Here is a 16,838-nt window from a genome sequence, read left to right as displayed (position 1 = left end):
TGCAATGGGACAAAATTGCATTAATTGCTGTGTTTATGGAAGACAGTTTGTGAAGAATGGCATCCCACATTTATTATACAGCAAAAGGAAAAATGCTGTAGAAATGATGCTAGCAATAATGAAATGACTCTGCTTGAAGGGATGGGGAGGGTAAACAGTGTGAGTGATGAATATATAAATATTTCTCTTTTTGATAAGTGCCATGGGATCTTTTACATCCACCTAAGCTATCTCCAGCTCAGGCAGCTGGGGCCTCAGTTTAATGCCTCATGCAAAGATCATCACACTCAATAGTACAATACCCCTTGTGTTGTACTGCAGTATCAGTATGGGAAAATTAATCCAGTTACCTGGCATGGGAATAGAAATCACAGCCATCTGATTATCCATCACCAAAGACAAGTAAGTTACTTATTGAGACTGCAGTTATGACATCCAAATTTTGCCCAAGTTGGTTTTGGGGGACTGCTGATGGATCTGAGAATGTAGTCATCTAAACACTTTGTCAGCTAGAGGCTTTCAATACCAGATTTCAAATCAGACTGGTAGGTACCAAATAGAAGCAGTCCCAAAACAGAACCCTGGGGTACACCACTGATGACAACTTTCTTCAAGGATAGTGGTATGTATCAAAGAACCATTTGGTCATCTAACAGGTTGCAAGGAATTTATGCTGAGTTTGACAAATGTATCAGTTAAGCCTAAGTATGTCCAAGTAGGGTACAGTGTCAAAAGATGTAGCTGAATTAAGGTAAGCAGTATAGACAGACCCCGGGATTCATGAACCTTGCGCCATGCGTACGCATAGCGTTGGCGTTACAACGCCAAATATGGCCACCGAGCGATTCAGGTACGAACCAATTCCACGTGCACTGCCGGCGTGCGCCGGCCCTGCGCCGCCCACGGCGTAGGTATGGTAAACACACCTTGTGCGGTGTTGCACCATGCAAATGAAGGCAAATAGCGATTCACGAAGTGGCGCAGGCGTAGCATAAGGGCACGGGAATGTAAACCAAAAAAAACGGTTTACATTTACCCAAACATGACCTAGGAGTAACGGAAGGCCGTCAACGTCAGGTATCACACAGGTACAATATGCCAATGGCGAAAGGCACCGAGAATGTCCCAAGAAAACATGCACAATTTGTAAATAGTGACATAAATGGTATGTCCGCAGAAACCACAGTAGAACCCCCGGACATGTGCACAGAAGGTGGGAAACAATGAAATAATATGACAATGTCCTAAAATAGCAGTATAATACACATCAGCTTTACAGCCACCACACACCATAGTATGTATGGAAAGCCTCAACCCCAGCGCAAGGGTTGCCAAGGAGTGGCGGCAGTGTTCGGCGCCGTAACCATGTATTAGCAGTCAATGCTATGCAAATGAGGCAGATAATAGTGAATCGCAAAACCGCCGCCGGTGTAAGGATGGAGCAAACGGCGCAGCGGTAGTACACCGAGGAGTGGCCTACACGGAATACATGACAATCGCAGAGGGGTGTGCCACTGTAGGAGGAAGCACATTGGAGGTCAGCAAACATGGGCTGTACAATGCACATCACAGCAGCAGGACTGGCGTGTGAGGAAATAGATGCGCTGAGAGTACATAATGCGCGCACAGATGCATGTGCACGAGGATGACTACGTTCCCCAACCCAGTCATGTGACGGCCTCCCCGTCAACAACCACGGATATAGGAAGGTAATGCGGAGAATATGAGGAAATGCGGAAGCAGTGTAATTGGAGCCGTAATGAGCAATCAACACCAATCACTCCAGGAAGGGCAAACGGCGGCAGCTGACAACTCTGCATGCCGACTCCCGCAAAACGGGAAAGGGGAGGCATAGGAATGCAAAGATAGTAGGGGATGTAGCAGAAATGCAAAGAGCAAAGAACCGAAATAGCACAGCCAAGTACAGAGGTAGGATAACGGCGGCGGCAGACAAAGTGCATCATATGCCATGTGCCTGCAGGATGCACTGCAGGCAATAGTAGGTGCAACGTGCAGAAACAGTAAGGTAAGATGCAAAGCTAAGCCAATGCAGGCAAGTGTAATGTAACACCAAAGGCAACAGCGTCGTAGTTGCAACGGCAAAACACGGAAGATAATCCACAGATACGGCCACACAGACACACCCAATGACATCACCGGGTGTACAGCACAACAGTATAAAGTGTGAATGCACACAACAAACAGCGCGATTTCCCAAACGCCACACCGTAGGGTGTAAACACACGGGGAACTTTTAATATGTATATGTTGGGTGCCGCCGTGGCCGTGATGCATCGGTATGTGTTAGAGACAGACGGAGTTGCGGAGGAGGGTACCGACAACTACCGTAGGCCTCAGATGAGAAGGAGAGTGTTCAGACCAAGGGTGACCTACCAGGGGCTGCAAGACCTGGAGATAGTAGAGCGCTACAGGCTGGACAGGGACACGTTACAGCAAATAGTGGAGCTGTGCCGGCCATGCCTGAGAACAAGAGACAACAGAGGGGAGCCCATCCCAGTGGACACAAAGGTATGTGTGAGCTTGCGAATACTGGCTACAGGTACCTTTCAAAGGCCAACCGGGGATATAATGGGCATCTCACAAGCATCAGCATCCAGGGTACTACACCAGTTCCTGGATGCCATGTTACGACATGCCCATGAGTATATAAACTTCCCCAGATCTCAGGAGGAGCTGGCTAGCAATATGCGGCACTTCCACCGTGTTGCGCAATACCCGGAGGTACTGGGTGCGATAGACTGTACGCACATAGAAATCAAGACACCACCTGGGGAGCAGGGTAGATGCTACATAAACCGCAAGGGATACCCCTCCATCAATTGCCAGGTCGTGTGCAATGCGCAGGGCATTATCATGGATATGTGTGCCGGCAGCCCTGGAAGCTACCACGACTCCCATATCTGGCATGCCTCACAGCTGTATCAGGTATTCGCCAGGGGGGACATCACACAAGGTCACCTTGTGGGGGATGCTGGCTACGCACTGGAGCCGTGGATGATGACACCCATCAGAAATGCACACACACATGCAAGAACGCCATAATGAGGCACACGCACAAACCAGAATAATCATAGAGCGTGTGTTTGGGATGTTGAAATCACGGTTCCGGTGCTTGGATACATCCAGTGGAGCCTTGCAGTACTCTCCAGGCACATGTGCCCACATATTCATAGTATGTGCTATGCTACATAATATGATCTTGCGGAAACAGCTGCTGCAGGGACATAACGGTGTAGGGCCACCAAGCCCGCCACAACTGCCAAGGCAAGCACAGGCACAGAGCGTTCAGCGCCAAGAACACACTGTGCCAGCCCCAGTAGGTAGACGGAGGCGTACCCAATATGCCTATGCCCTGGCAAAGAGGGAATGTATAGCTCATACTCTGACAGTGTAGGCCCCATGGACTGACACCTCCTTACCTGCACACACAGTGAAATGGATGCCACACAAACATGTCCGCCCGTAATGTGTACCGTATGTGCGGACCTATGTGTGACTCCAACATAGGCACCACCCAAACACTGCACACCCAATAGCCAGCAGAGCATGGAACGCCAACACCCCAACCGCACGCCGGTCCCACAGCAGACGGCGTAGCTGTATGCTGCCACTTTCGGTGCAAGTTGACTACATATGTACTCGTGCATACACAGATACGGAAATAGATATCATTACAGACGTAGAAATATATGTACACATACACAGATATAAAGTACAACAGGTTAATATGGAACCCAGGGATGCAAGTTTACAGATAAGTAAGACGCGAAATCTCCACATAGTAAACATACTGAACGACAACCTGATAATCCGGGAGGGTGGGCAGAGCAGGGAACGCCAGCCATGGAAATGTCAACCTGCATCAATGCATATCCGCGGGTTGGGATGATCGCCAGGGCGCGGTACAGTAACGGGATATGTGTGTGTCATATTCATAGGATATGAGTGCGGAGGTACACACCGCCGCCGGCGATGCGGTCAACGTAGGTACTGTGTGCAATCGCCGGTGCGAAAGCGGCAATCATACCCCTCAAGTGTACGTCATTATGGGTAACATACCTCATTTGGGGTCTAAAACAGTTCACGTTCCTCGAAGTCCCTCAAAGTTCCACATTGAAATAGTCTGTCACACAGTCAGTGTTTGGAATTTATTTAAATGAAATCCTGGTAAATAGAAATTAATCATATTAATCCATTAAAGGTTCTTCTTCATAAGTAAATCAGCATAATTTAACCATCCTATGACCTTCTCAGCTGCAGTTGTTAGTAAGCCATTAGTATGTGTTCCACATTTTGCCCATTTGTTCCACATTATGAAGGTGTGTGTTCCTCATTCTGGAAATGGAACGTTGAGAGCTATGGCGGCAACATGTGTATGTGTGAGGTGAGGTTGTCGTGTGTTCCGCTGTGTGTGTGTAATGTGTGTGCCACTGTAAAATGTGTATGTAGGGGACATGTCACAGGCGGAGTGGAATAACATGCGTAGGCATACAGTACAGGAACCACAGGCGTATGTACAGCAGTATCCACAAAGTATTACTGACAGCTCCTCAGTGGCTAGGCGCGTGGCGACGTAAAACGATGCAAAGCGGAAATGTCCCAGAATGTACCACAGGACCATAGCCAACAGGAGATGCAAAGGACGCATGTACAAACCACGACCGTATGTATGGCGGCCATATGGTAGACCCAACCGATCGTCGACAGCGTTACAGCATCAGGCATGTACGGCGAAAATACGTATGTGCTATCCCGGCACCGATCGTTGGCACGTACCATCCCGTAAATACCGCTGTGTGTTCCACGACCGTTAAGTAAGCAAGCGCCACACGAATAGGAGGCAACCGGTAGCATACAGGCCGTCCCAAGTACAGGACCACAATCACCGTAACTATCCGTGACAAAATGCCAATGGATAGTAGGCACGTACGAACATCCGCAGATATATAACCGATGTGAAGGAGGAATACATGCAGGAAGCACACATGCAGGCGATACCGACACCACACGACATCAACAAAACAAACACTCCCTGAACAACAGACAGGTAACCTGCAGCTCCCCAAGCAGGGATGGAGTACACACACAAGCATATCGTGTATGTATAAATGCAAGGCCCACACCCCGTACCCGTCACCCACATCCGCAGATATACCCCATCGCACATATCAAAGGGATACCAGCCGAAACCGTAGCAAAAACATACAGGCAGTCAATGACAGCGGCATACCCGCAGCAAGCCGCGTGGGAAACACTAGCAGCAGCTGATGCATCCCTGCATCCGTTGTGTACAGGAATATAACAGCTATGTGAAACATCAGAATGCACAACGCCATCGACAGACGCCGCCAGGACACGGACACCCACATGCCGAACAAAATACCATACCCAACACACACAATCCACGGCTAACACCACAGCGAAAGTACCTGATACCACACATAGCAGATGCAGTCACACAAACATGATGCAATACATACCATCCCCACGAAGGTAGTGCAAATAACCAACGCCTACACGAGGACTGAACCATGGCGTAGTTCCGACGCGTAACGTACGAATGGAGGAGGATCACCGGTGATATGTGCATAAGTACACACCGAGGAACGGTTATTGGCGTGATGAACCCACATGCCTCGGGTGACGACGGATATAAGGAAGACTCCCTGGATATTCAAACCGTATGTTCATACCGAACAAATCTTGAAAACCGAACAACGTGTATCAAGCAACTAGCGAGAAATACAGAACAAAATCCCGGAAAGGTATGTAGAACCCACGAGATGTACTGGTGTCTAACGCATATACGTATGACGAATCTGCACTGTATGTGAACGGTGTGTGTAAGTAAAGATACCTGTCCATCAGGCAGAGAGTGGTGAAATGTGGTCATGTAATGCTAAGCCGCGGAGCATACCAACGACTGTGGACAACGTGTGCACAGCAGTGGGACAACATGTTCACAGCCGGGATAACCCAAGGTCCGCCATAGGGATTACAAACACAGAACAATGCCACCACCCACGCTGATGCTGGCAGTGGATATCCAACAATGAAGTGCCACAGCAGGGGATAGGACATGTATGTATAGTGTCACAGCACACATGTGTATGGGCATATACCGTCGATGTCATACGGAATGTGTGCACGACATGCACGTATGCCTCGCAGCATGGGTGACTATGTCAATTATGTGTAATGCAAAGCTGTCATGATGGATATGTTCAGAAATCATACACAGTATCACAGGCATAGCATGCATGATGGAGGGATGGCCTAATGTTATGTACATAAACAGGATATGTATGGCCTGCACATATGGGACAGAGTAGTAGCTGAATAGGTACCCGAAATGGAGGGACCAGCAAGTAACCATGTCCAAACGTTCTGTAGCAGGTGCAATGTGTGCAACAATGATGTCCGGCAGGGCCGTGTGTAAACACATGTGCAATGTACACAGTAGTGTCACCCCCCCATGGTAGTGTCCACTGAACAGCAGAGGTGGATGTCAACTGTATGTCTATACAGTACTTCCGCTGTGGTGGTACCATGGGTCTGTGTCACCCTACCAGCAAGGGAGCTATCACATGACCAGTGACACAGTGTGTCCCTGTGGGATGTGCACAGGACCTATGTCCCACAGCATGGTGTGTGTCCAGTCTGCGGAGGTCACACAGACGCCCAGGCTGAGCAATGTGGCATGTGTGCACACATGCAGGGATGCTCCATTCACCCTGTCCACTGCAAACGCCATGTAGGAGTACTACATGCAACAGTAATGCGGAGAACATGGCCCATGGCAGAGTAGATGACACCCCTGTGTTAGTGGTCTGCAGGTGAGTACAGATGTGTTTCACGACTGTCACTTGCATATGTAAACTGTCTGAGCCGGGTAGACATCACGGCATGACTATACTGTGACATGTAAAGTTGTATCCATTGTGTAAGGTACACCACACATGTGTTATGCTAACACCGCCCACGTGTACATGTGTGTATGGCACAGGTACAAGGGCACACAATGTATCAGCTAGACATACAGTCCAGAAATGTGTGGCCCTGCACATGTGTACCCACGCCACAGTGGAATATGGCAACCACAGCACCATGTGGGGCATGTGTGTGTACAGCAACCATGTACAATGTGATATGCATGTATAGGGGCAGTATCCATGTGATACACAGTGCATGACTGTCACTATGCAAAGGTGATGTGTATGCACTATGTGTGATGTAACTGATGCAATGACATCTACATGATATATCTGCCACACTGACACCTGTATGGTTGTTAGCAGTATGAGTAGGTTGAGCTAGAATGCTGCCAGGTATGTAGATGTGGTATATGTAGGCATGGACAGTACTCTGTGACAGCATGTAGTGTATGTAAGCAAATAGTGAGCATGAGGGGCCACATGACTGAGGACTGTGAAATGTCACATGTACCTGACATGTTGTAGTTAGCATGATATGGCTGCACGACTGTGTGACCTGTACAGGAGTCACATGGCGTAACATCCTGAGACATAGGGTACGATGTGATGCTGGATGCGTACATTGGCAATCCCATAATGTGGAATGGCGCTGTAGGGCAAAGAGGGGATAATGTCTGATATGTTACCCTCTGTACCACACCAACCACCCATGCAATGGTATGACAGGTGGCCAGCATGTGGATGTGGTGTGCTGTGGTGCACAGAAGCCCAACAAGGGTGCCAGTAAAGGCATGGAGGTCGTCAATGAGTGTGTGAAGCATGTATGTGAGGATGTGGCCCAGTGCCATACTGAATGGCCCAGTCATGGTTGTACAAATGCAGCCCCATACGTGCAATGCAGTACCACCCATGTGTAGTGTGATAGATGTGGTAGTGTGGTGGTCAGGGTACACAACGTCCATGAACGGGCTAGCAGTCAATGCAGTGTGCTGCTGCAGAGACATATTACAGCCAGCTTGGCGGGATACAACAACTATGGAGATCAGAGGTGACATTGGTAATGTGTCCTAGGACATAACGTGTGCATGGCAGTACCATGTATGTGTCCACAGGGTTAATACAATGTCCAGCCATGGATTGGAACCCTGTAGTGCGTGAGAGTGTGTATTGTTGATAGGTACCCCATTGGCAGGCACGATGCCAGCAACATCTGTGTTGGCAATGCCTGCATGACTGTGGTATGCTGCATTGAATGTGGATGTAGCCAAACAGCAGAGACATACCACCACACTGCGTGAGGGCCCACACTGCAATGTATGGCAGTCATGTGTAGGTAGCTAGCTGTGGAGTATGTGATGCACCATGAGGACCCACCATGACTGTCAAGTGACGCACCACACACATGTGATCATAACTACCGTGCAACAGCCTGCACATGTGCCCATACAGCACATGTGCATGGAACAGGAATACCACTGTGGCGTCTGTGAATAGGCCAGTACCACCATGTCTCTGTGTGGAATAGCATGGTCCCTACCAGTGCATACATGTAGCGGAAGTGCACTGTGATATGTGTTGGCATAGTCACGTATACTGTCCATTGTACGAGGTGCCATGCCATTAACTACCTCTGTCAGTGGATGTCGGTAGTATCGGCTGTAGAGCGTCTGTACCATGCATGCTGCAATGTTCGTGTGTATAGGGCGCGGCTAGCATGGCTGCGAAGCATGGATGTTCAGCAAACAGAGGGGGGATGTCTGTAGGTATAGCACACAGACACATGGAGGTATGGTGCAAGCCGAGGGTAGTGTAGGCATGGTATGTGTCGTGTAATGTGTCACCCAGCTATGCGTACTGCATGGCCAAGCATGTGTGGGTACATGGGAGTCCATACTAGGGAAGTGCGTGTTCCTGTCAGTACATGGTAGTAGCAACTGTCCCAGGTGCAATGTACAGTATGACAACACAGCCGGCATGTAACCTGTGGTGTAAAGTGTCTTCACCGTCGCGTGTCACAATGTGTGTAGCGGTCACGAACATGGGTATCTGAACATGGATTACCTATGATGCAATGTGTCTCGGGAACATACAGTATGTGTGTAAATCACTGTGTGGTGTGGGAACCACCCACCCGTGTGTGTTGCAGTCCAGGTATGTGCCTGGGAGGTATGATCTGTGTACAATCTGGACTGGCAGGTGTGCTGTGTAGGGCATGGAGGCAGGTCCCAGGCAGTGCAGATAAATGACATGCGTGCCGTACTGTGTGTGCAGTGCTTGTGTACAGCACAGTGGAGGGTGTAAGCATTGTCACACATCACTGCATGCTGTGCCTGCCTGTGACAGCCCTGCCGGAGACAGACATGTGACACTGCTGCACAGGAAGCATAGCATGTGAAGATGTACATGTTGGCTGCACACCTTAGGCAGATGTACGCAGGTCATGTGTGCCACGGTAGTGTGGTTGAACACGACTGTCAGACTGGACAAACACCACATGCCTGTATAAGTACAGTATGACCATAGTCAACAGTCACAATGACAGAGTAGGTCAATGTACAGTATCCCTGCGTGCAGACCACTGGCTATTGGACACCTGGCTAGACACACACCCTGAGGGTTAATTCACCATTGAGCCATCACACGTCCTAGTCCATGTGGCCCGTACAATGTCATCACAGGGTGGTCACAATAGCAGGTGGCAAGGCAGACACGGTGTACCAGGTGATGTGTCATGCATGCATATGTTGAGTAGCACAGCCGTTCACATGTCCGCAACATTCTGGTGCACGATCTATACTGTTACATGATGTGTGGAACTGCACTGTCACCCACTACAGGGCCATCTGACACAGGTGTGGTGTGACAGGTGTAACCCATGTTTGCATAGGATACACACTGCTGTTGTAGGCAGCCATGCTGGTGGCTACCAGTGGTACATGCAGTGGTCATACAGACATACCGCACACAGTGTCCATGCAGGAATGTCCATTGTCGTGGACGATGTGCTGCTATGTGAAGGTAGGTGTGTGTTGTGAATGTTACACACCCAGATGACACCATCTGGCGCAGTCATGGTCGTCAACACCATCACACACATCCACAGCAGTCAGAACCCAGTCCTGAGAATGTGTGTCAGTCACCCTCGTACTGTGTGACATATGTGCACATGGCGGAACACCTCCCACTGTCATCTAAGATGGCTACATGATGGCCGGAATGTGCTGTGGAAATGGACAATGCTGGTAGCCCAATGAAGTACCTGGTATCACACACAGTACGCTATGGCAGCCATGTAAACCATGCACAACAATGACCGCCCAACAGACACAAACAATGCGTTGACACATGGAACATGTGCACATGACAACCCCCAATGAGGTATGTTGCACATATTGATGTACAACTGTCATCTATGGCCATAGCATGGATGCAGACGCACATACCCCACAGGTAGTACCATGTGATGTAGGTAGGGGGGCATTGCTTGTGTACATGTGACAGTAGCTGTACAGCCACATGTCCTGCATAGCCGTCATGTAGGGGTAGCTGTGGCATGTGACCACTGGACATGCCCGTACAATCGACCATGTCCCACAGGAGATGTGTTATGTGTGTACCACATGTGATGTGCCGACAACAAGCTGTGATGTGTACGGCTGCCGGTGTACCTGTGTGACATTGTCTGTGATGGGTGCAAAGGCATATAGTATCGTATTGCATGCCCACAAGCCCCACATAGGTGCATAGCCTGAACATACAATACAGGGAGGGTGTGGGATGATAGCAACCCACAGGAGGAGATGGGTACGGGTAGCAGCCCACAACCACATGTGCGTGTACGGTGTTCACGTCCACGACACAGGAGCATCTGAGAGGTTAGCGTCACAGCTGTACAGGGTTGCATGCATATATGTTTAGCAACATCCCTGTGTGTCCCACCAGTGGCCCGTGGACCGATGGACACTAACCAAATGTGCAGATATGATATGTGCACAGCACATCACAGATGCCTACTGTAGAACAGGCTTACCGTGTAGACATGTGCACAGGAGGTGTGCGCCAGCTGCAGTCAAACACGTTATGTGCCGAACCACACCAATAGTCCAGGCCATGCCACAGATGGATGTGCATGCATCTGTGTATGTATGGCTGTGAATGTCTCTGGCATAGCAGTATAGCTGTGTCACCGTTGTGAACAACAATATGAATGGGTTGTATGTGTGAGGGGTGCATCATACGTGTATGGTCAGATTGACGATACCATCAGTGACCCTGCTATGTGAACATCCCTGTCCCCATACATGGATACCTATGCTGTGCCCAACACCACATTCACAGAGGGAAGGATGGCGGTGTGTAGTGCTGCAGCAGACATGGGGGTGGCAGCAGGCACTGGATGTACACATATGTGGTACCCACATCAGTGCAGGTAACCATCCATGTGCACGGGATAGCGGTGTGTGTCCACATACAGCACTGTGTTGATCACTATCCAAGCACATAGCACCTGCCAGGGTTACAGTGTATGCATGGATGTGTGATACCTGCATGCACCAGACACACCCTCAGCAAGCAGCGTGCAGCCTACCTCGCTTAAGGCCAGTGTCCACACCATGGTGATAGACATGTTGAATGTCCATATACACATAGCAATGACATATGGAATGGACAGCCACCCTGCCAATATAAAGTCAACCCCAGGTGGATCACAACCCAGTGCCATGTATGTGGCATACCCTGCCATACCATGCATCCCTGCCCAGCAAGGCTGCATGAGCTATCACAGTCCTACATGGTGCAATGGACAAAAGGCACTCTCACTATAAACCATACACAGCAGTAATGTGGCATTGATGCACCCTGTGGTGTTACAGGTGCTGTGTGTTGCTCTGGACAATGTGCGTGTGTACATGCTATGCATGGCCTTTCCTGCTAATGTGTCATGGTTACACATTGTCCTATGTCTACCACATGTGCAACACAGGTGAGCTGTGGCAAGTTGTCCAACACCCGTACAGTGCTGTGTGGATGTACATGGCACAACACATGCATGTGCAGGTGTCCATGTGTATGTGTACAGTGCCACTGCTGACGTTCACAATGGCTACAGACGTGATGTTTACTGACATATACACAGTGTCCAGGTGAACAGTGGCACCGACGTCACATGGGGACGTATGCCAAGTGATATGGACACAGGTGCAGCCAGGTACACATGTCCACAGCAGGCTAACATCTACATGGTGTGTGTACAGTGTGATGGGGTGGCACACAGATATGATGTGACACCCACTGCTCAATGGTGTGAAGCCAACACATTGGCTGTGTCACTGCCACGATGCCTTTCACAGATTACTGTGCAGATGTTTGACATGTCATAGCAATGTATTTCCAACAGTATGCCAGCACAGCAGTGTAAATGTGACCTGCCACCATCATTATGTCTTACAGATAATGCCACGTTCCCGGCTTCCTGCATTCAGCCGTCAGGAGGATGAGTTGATAATACCATACCTCCAGTCAAACCACAACATACTATTCAGTCATGTGCCACAGCAGGCACAAGAACGAGAGGTGATGTGGCAGGAGATGTGCAGGAGGGTGAACAGCCTGGGCGGATACAACCGCAATTACCAACAGATCCGCAGGCACTGCACAGACCTGATCCGGCATGCAAGACAGCGTGCCGCTGCAATCGCCAGACAACAACGTGGGACAGGTGGTGGGCCACCAACCCAGCCCCCACTCACAGCCACAGAAGAGCTCCTGGACAGTTTGGGGACAACCACGGAACAACATGCAGAAACCCTCGCGTCCATCGTGGAGGTGGGCGTCCCCCAAACTATGAGCTTGGAGCTGCCTGGTAAGTCAGTGTTGCATGTTCGTATGATAAGTGGTGTGGGAGTGGGTGTCATAGTACAACACATTATATAGCAACACATGCCAGGTATATGGCCACACAAGATGCATACTACAGTATGCTATGTTGTGTTAGCAGACATGTGCATAGCACATGCTAACTCACAGATGCATGATGTGACATGCACAGTGCTGACCGTGGTGATAGTAATGGATAATGTGTATACCTTTGTGTCATCCCTTTACAGGCATGCGTCACGGTGATAACCGCGAAAGACACAAGGGTCTGTTGCAGGCCAAGTCTGTTGCTAGTCAAAGCAGCGATACGGTTGTATTGATATCTCCCCATGTGTCCAAGGCATGACATGCACACCTGTGTGTGCCCCAGTCACGGTATACAGGTTGCACCACTAGCAGCACACCCACACCACCCATGTACAGTAGATACAACCATTGGCGGTAAAGTGGCATGACACCACAACCTTATTGGTGTGTTACGTGCATTCAGCTATGCATACAATGGTGTAGGTGTTCCCACAATGGCTGCATGTGTAGTATGCATTGGTATGCCTCTGCAGTATGCACACAAGGTACCACATAGTGAGCTGTGATTCTGGCCAGGCACAGGTGTACTAATGTGACCTATGCCCCCTGCATTGGGTGCACACGTTGTGACATGGCACATGCCATGTCCCATGCATTGTCGGATGTCTGTCTGCAACATTTCCACACCATGACATGACGGTATGCATGACATAGCAGACATCCACACTCAATCCTGCATATCCGTGGGGAATGTGACACCTTACACTGTAGTATGGTTGTATGTCACCTTGGAGCCACCCTTAGGGCCGTGTGCACGATGTCCACCACACACAATTGTCAATGACCCAGACAGACAAAGGCCATGAGTCGCATACCTACAGGCATGTTGCCACACAGTACACATCCCACGTGGTGGTCACTGTTGCACCCTGTACACACATAGTGGGACCATCACTGTGAGTGGACCCCCTGGACATCTGATCACGGTACACCAGTGAGCATGGAATGCCTCTCCACAGCTACTAAGCAGGTGCCACCATGGTCCACCATTGCTACGTTGCATGCTGAGCAGCTGAACTGCACTCTTCAGACATGGCAATGTAATGCGTCCAGGTCACGCATCGCGACAGAAACATACCTGTGTACCTGCTACTGTACAGTGGCACAGTGCCCGTGACTCCCACACTGTACAGCTATGTGACACAGCTCACAATTAACCGCACTCTGCACAGACATCCCTGTTAACGGCATCGCCGTATCTGTGAACTGTACTACCATAACACTGCACCGTGACAGCCGTTGTGATGGTGGTGCATGTGGTGGGACACCATTGTCATGAAGGTCTGGTTACATGATACCGCACATGTTTGGCGTGTACAGGACATGAGTAATCGGCAGCCATGTGTACTGTCCAACTGCCTGCGGCCATTATTACGGTGTATCACGGTGATGGCGTGCAAACTACCATGAATGTGTGTATCACTGCATGCCTACTAAACGACACCTGCCTGTTGTAGTGTTCCCACCAGGGCAGTATGCATACTGCCACTATGAATGTCTTGTCTGCATTCACTGGTCTGTGGTGTGGAAATGCTGCATGCCACCTGCATTATCACATGCATGATGTGTGTGTGTGTGTGTGTGTGTGTGTGTGTGTGTGTGTGTGTGTGTGTGTGTGTGTGTGTGTGTGTGTGTGTGTGTGTGTGTGTGTGTGCATGTCTGTATTGTAATGGACGGTATGTCTTTGTATTGACAGGTGCTGTAGGTGAGTTCCCCTCCTGCGGTCCATCTGATGCCAGTGTCCCCACAGATACTAGTGGTGATGGACCATGCATGTAGGCACAGTTAGCTTGGGGAGTCGCTCACAGGCTGTTTACTGTGCCATTGGAGAACATCACACTTAAGCCCCCTTCTATCCCTTTTGCGGTTCAGATGCCGGGCATTATTACCCCAACACCGTTGCCCATAGGATGACGGTCAGTCAGCCGCTCTGCTGGCACCGAGCAGGAATGTGTGGTGGCTGCAGAAGGTGTGGGTACACACGATGTTGCCAGTGTAATGACTGGTGCAGTGCCACACAGGCATGTGGCAGGTGCTGCTTTCGTGAGGGGAGCACCGCTAGACATACACCTGCCGTACATGGTGCAGCAGCTGGTATAACCAGGCGCATGTTCCAGACTGTACGTATGGGCGCAGCGAGCACGCGCCAAACGGCAGCGAACCAGGAAGGGCGGGAGGCTGCAGGAGGTCCGCAATCCGTTCCTTTGAATGACAACATCCAGTCATATGGCGAATCGCCCGCACAGCATCTTGCTGATGTTCTGGATAAGGAGATTGGGTGAGATGGCTGGGATCCTCGACCGAGGGCATGGCCATCCGTGAGCGTGAGCTGTCCGTGCTGGAACACCCCTGGTAGGGGTGAGGCATAGAGACGCGGGCGTGGGCGATGTAACACCCACCTGGTGTACTACGGTCAGGCGTGTGCCTTCCATGCGCCACCCACACAGTGCTGGTAGCAGCAGCAGTGCAGCTGCTACTACACCAACCACACTCTGGACACAGCAGGCCACGTGGATGTGGCCCCTGGACGCCGGGTGTGTGGGCACGCTTCCAGCCGGACATGTGTCGTAGTGGACACACTACACACCTCCACGGTAGTGCCCGTGCGACACGAGCAGGCACGGGTCACGTCGCCATAAGCCGGAACCTGATGAAACCCATTACCACCTGCACTGCAGTCTGGGGCGCCAACATGCCCGTGTAGGCATCACGTGACTGAACTGTGTACACTGAAGCCCCACACACAGCATATCGCTGTACAGGGCTCCACCACACCCACATGCATTCCACACGGTCATGCCCAGTAAATGCACAGGCCCTTACACACACATGATGTCATCCATTGGTACAGCCATGCCTGTGGCTTTTATATCACCCTGTGCATGATGAAGTCTCTGCCACGAGACGAGCTACACCATCGGTGCTGCGGTCATACAAACATATTCTGATGCACAGGGTGGACAAGATAGTGAGGTGTATGTGATACCTGTGTCCATATCACCGTGATGTGTATGTTGCGGTGTGTGTGTAACTGGTGACAGGTGTGGCCCATGTGATGTGGATTTGATACTGTTTGTCTGCAGCAGACATACCATGTATTGCGGGTGCAGCATTCATTGTTCTGTGTACACAGTACGCCGTGGTGATTTACATGTGTAGCACCATGTTGGTTCGAGATTGCTGCGTATGCCAATGCTGGTGGCACCTGCATGTGCCTACTGGGAGCACTGTTATGGAACTTGCGTGTGGTCGAGAAATTTTGCCCACAGGCACGTCTGGCTTATTATCAGCGAGCACCACGTGCCGCAATGGGCATGGACCCTACGCCCGTGCGCGGGCGCATGTACATACCGAGCTGTGTGCCCTATGTTTGTGTGTAGACCTAGCATGACTGTGTGTGGCTGCTAACACCCCTTGGAATGAGGATGCGCATCCATCGGTATCCTGTCCTCGTCCAGCACTGACACAGATGGTGCCTGCAGCATACCCTATGATCACACATCTGCAGTCATGATTACTCCTGGACAAAGGCAGTCCGGGCCTTTGCTCCATAGACTGCTTAATCTCACCATGTTGTGGGGTCTCCAGGCGTCGACCCTGTTTCCCCAGCATGTCCCCAAATCTTTGTGGTGGTGTCTGACAGTTGCTTCTGTGCCGGTGTTTGCACCGGGACACGGAGGTGGAACATACCCATGTCACCAAGGTCGAACAACAGCCGTGTATAATGAGCACAGAATCACCACAGAGCGAATGTGCTGGGAGTATGCAACCAGTCCCCCATTGTCGGAGCAGCATCGACCTGTCTACACCCGTCATCCCAGCGTCGTGAAACGTTTGTGGTCCTTCAGTGCTACAGGTGTCGGGTTGGTATAAAAAACCCCAGATGTGCCCCATTGTTTAAAAGGGATTGTGTGTGTT

Source organism: Protopterus annectens, chromosome 1.part1 (genome assembly GCF_019279795.1).
Source record: "Protopterus annectens isolate FY-2018-M chromosome 1.part1, PAN1.0, whole genome shotgun sequence".
Taxonomy (NCBI): domain Eukaryota; kingdom Metazoa; phylum Chordata; order Ceratodontiformes; family Protopteridae; genus Protopterus; species Protopterus annectens.
This window is presented reverse-complemented; position numbering follows the sequence as displayed.